Genomic DNA, 3,277 nt, shown 5'->3' with positions numbered 1-3,277 from the left:
AAGACAATCTAGGCATGGCGCAATATCTCAATGAATATTTTGCATCGGTGTTCAATGAGGCCAATGAAGGTATTAGGGATACTAGCACCACTACAGAGGGGCATTCAGGATGGGGGATTACCGTATCCGAGGTAGAAACAAAACTTGAATGCCTTAATGGGGCTAAGTCGGGAGGACCGGACGATCTTCATCCGAGAATATTGAAGGAATTGGCGCGGGAAATAGCAGGCCCGTTAGCGATAATATTTAATGAATCTGTAAACTCGGGGGTGGTCCCGTTAGACTGGAGAATAGCTAATGTGGTTCCTATTTTCAAGAAAGGGAAAAAAAGTGATCCGGGTAACTACAGGCCTGTTAGTTTAACATCTGTAGTGTGCAAGGTGTTAGAGAAAATTCTGAAAGAGAAACTAGTTGAGGACCTGGAGGTTAGTGGCAATTGCGATAAATTACAACATGGTTTTACGAAGGGCAGATCGTGCCAAACGAATCTGATCTCCTTCTTTGAGAAAGTAACGGATTTATTAGATAAGGGAAATGCGGTGGACCTAATTTACCTGGATTTCAGTAAAGCGTTTGATACTGTACCCCATGAGGAATTATTGGTTAAACTGAAAAACATGGGGATCGATATGAAAATCCAGAGGTGGATAAGGAATTGGTTAATGGGGAGAATGCAGCGGGTCGTATTAAAGGGTGAACTGTCGGGTTGGAGGGAGGTTACTAGTGGAGTGCCTCAAGGTTCGGTTTTGGGACCCATTTTATTTAATCTATTTATAACTGACCTCGGAACCGATTGCAGAAGGGGGCTGATAAAGTTTGCGGATGATACAAAGGTGGGAGGCGTTGTAAATTCGGAGGAGGATAGGGATATCCTGCAGGGAGACTTGAATGAGCTTGTGAATTGGAGTATCAGAAATAGGATGAAATTTAATAGTAAAAAGTGTAAGGTGATGCATTTGGGGATGACTAATAAAAATTTTAGTTACAAGATGGGGACGCATTGGTTAGAAGTAACGGAAGAGGAGAAGGACCTAGGGGTCCTCGTAGACCGCAGGATGACTATGAGTCGACAATGCGACGTGGCGGTGAAAAAAGCCAATGCTGTCTTGGGATGCATTAGGCGAGGTATATCTAGTAGGGATAAGGAGGTCCTGCTTCCGTTGTACAAGGCGCTGGTGAGACCTCATTTGGAGTACTGTGTGCAGTTCTGGTCTCCCATGTTTAAAAAAGATGAACTCAAACTGGAACGGGTGCAGAGAAGGGCCACTAGGATGATCAGAGGAATGGAAAACCTGTCGTATGAAAAGAGACTAGAGGAGCTTGGGTTGTTTAGTCTGACAAAGCGAAGGCTGAGGGGGGATATGATTGCTATCTTTAAATATATTAGAGGGATTAATACGAGGGAGGGAGAAGAATTATTCCAGCTCAGTACTAATGTGGATACGAGAACGAATGGATATAAACTGGCCGTGGGGAAGTTCAGGCTTGAAATTAGACGAAGGTTTCTGACCGTCAGAGGGGTGAAATATTGGAACGGCCTTCCGAGGGAAACGGTGGGGGCGACGGACCTGTCTGGTTTTAAGATTAAGTTAGATAAATTTATGGAGGGAATGGTTTAATGGTAAAACATAGTAGTCAAGGAAAACCAAGCAATGGTAGGCAAATTGTATAATGGCTGACAGGGGTCAGGCTGGAGACTCTTGCCTATATGCTCGGGGTCTTACTGATCGCCATATTTGGGGTCGGGAAGGAATTTTCCTCCAGGGCAGATTGGCTGAGCCTCTGGAGGTTTTTCGCCTTCCTCCGCAGCATGGGGCAGGGATCTCTAGCAGGAGGGTTTCTGCCGATTGAAGTCACCTAAAACAGGATTGGGGACTTCAACAGCAGAGTCCAGGGAAGGGGTAGGGACGGTTTTATGGCCTGCAGTATGCAGGGGGTCAGACCAGATGATCATAATGGTCCCTTCTGACCTTAAAGTCTATGAGTCTATGAGTCTATGAGACCTCAGCCAAAGAAATCTCCCCATTGTTATTTCTGCTTGCTGTGTGCTCCACAATCTATGTGAAAGTAAGGGGGAGACCTTTATGGCGGGGTGGGAGGCTGGGGCAAATCGCCTGGCTGCTGAGTACGCACAGCCAGACACCAGGGCGATTAGAAGAGCACACCAGGAAGCGCTGTGCATCAGAGAGGCTTTGAAAACCAGTTTCATGACTGGCCAGGCTACAGTGTGAAATTTCTGTTTGTTTCTCCTTCATGAAAACCCGCCCCCTTTATTGACTCATTCATTCTCTGTAAGGAACCCACCCTCCCCGTTCCCCCAGCTTTCTTTCAAAGGAAATAAAGTCAATATCATTTAAAAATCATGTATTCTTTATTAACTGATTATAAACATAGGGAGAGAACCAACAAGGTAATCTGGGTGAGGTTTGGGAGGAGGATAGGAGGGAAGTAAAAGGCCACTGAACAAATTCAATGTAATGACAGCCTTTTGGTTGGGCTGTCCACTGGGGTGGAGTGGGAAGGTGCACGTAGCCTACCCCCCCGCATTCTTACACGTCTGGGTGAGGAGGATATGAAACATGGTGAGGGGGGAGGGAGGTTATACAGGGGCTGTAGTGGCACTCTGTCATCCTGCTGCCGTTCCTGAAGCTCCACCAGACGCCGGAGCATGTCCGTTTGCTCACGCAGCAGCCCCAGCGTTGCAGCCTGCCACCTCTCATCTCGAGCGTCCCTCAGGACCTCACGTTCACTGGCATCTTTCCTAAATTTAGTTACAGTGTCCTTCCACTCATTCAAATTAGCTCTTTGATTTCGGGTGCATTCCATTATTTCAGTGAACATGTCGTCTCTTGTCCTCTTTCTACGCCGCCTTATCTGAGGTTGCCTTTCGTGACGGAGGAGGGAGGCTTGATAAATTTGCAGCTGCTGGAGGGAGGGTTGAGAAAAAGGAGAGAAGTTTTTAAAATGATACATTTTACAGAACAATGCTTATACTCTTTCTTGGTGAAAAACACTATTCACATTACATAGCACATGTGATTTCAGTACAAGGTCGCAATTTCCATCTTAATATTGAGTGCCTGTGGCTTTGGTGTTAGAGATCACAGACGCAGGTCCGGGCAATAGAATTCAGCTTGCATGCAGCCATGGTAAGCCATTGTCTTTCGGCTTCTGCGCCCTCCTTTCCCACATACCAAGCAAAGCCCGTTGACTGCTGCGGTTTTCCTGTTAACCTTCAGCAGCAGAAAACAACCCCCCCCCCCCCCCCCCCCCCCCC

This window comes from Trachemys scripta, chromosome 1 (assembly GCF_013100865.1).
Source record: "Trachemys scripta elegans isolate TJP31775 chromosome 1, CAS_Tse_1.0, whole genome shotgun sequence".
Taxonomy (NCBI): Eukaryota; Metazoa; Chordata; order Testudines; family Emydidae; genus Trachemys; species Trachemys scripta.
This window is presented reverse-complemented; position numbering follows the sequence as displayed.